At 41.1% G+C, this 411-nt stretch overlaps 1 long non-coding RNA gene across 1 annotated transcript in view; it reads right to left on the bottom strand.

Annotated features, from left to right (window-relative positions):
- Positions 1–405, bottom strand: part of LOC108631145 (uncharacterized) — a 12,643-nt gene extending 12,238 nt beyond the window's left edge. The window contains exons 1-2 of the long non-coding RNA XR_001916916.2: positions 339–405; positions 47–208 (exon numbers count right to left, since the gene is read on the bottom strand). This is a non-coding gene — a long non-coding RNA (uncharacterized LOC108631145). The remainder of the gene's footprint in view (positions 1–46; positions 209–338) is intronic.
- Positions 406–411: the final 6 nt, after the last annotated feature.

Here is a 411-nt window from a genome sequence, read left to right as displayed (position 1 = left end):
GGCTAGACGGGTAGACCTTTTCGTAATTGCCATTACTTGTACTCACTTTTCCATCTGTCTGCCTCTCCCCGTTTTTCCTTTCTCCTTGCAGCTCCTTGTCGTCTTCCTGCAGCTCCTTTCGGTCTTCTTGGACCTCCTTCTACTCTCGCTTTTGTTGCAGCTGCTTCTCACCTTTTTCCTTTTTATTCACGTGTCCTTCCCACCCCATCTGTAAAAAAGAAGAATTTACATTACATTATATTTTATTTTGGAGTAACCATTTATATTACACAACGTTTATTACGATCAGACACTTTTCAGAACAGTCTAATACAAGTATAGTAAACTTATTATTGTACCGCAGATTGAAGGATGTGCAAACGACGTTGACTACTGAACAGGCTGACTACCAAATATTCTCCGAGCAGCGCT

Source organism: Ceratina calcarata, unplaced genomic scaffold, assembly GCF_001652005.2.
Source record: "Ceratina calcarata isolate Rehan_Ccalc_2016 unplaced genomic scaffold, ASM165200v1 scaffold81.2, whole genome shotgun sequence".
Lineage (NCBI taxonomy): Eukaryota > Metazoa > Arthropoda > Insecta > Hymenoptera > Apidae > Ceratina > Ceratina calcarata.
Note: the sequence above shows the minus strand (reverse complement) of the source record. Positions and strands in the feature narration are given on the sequence as shown.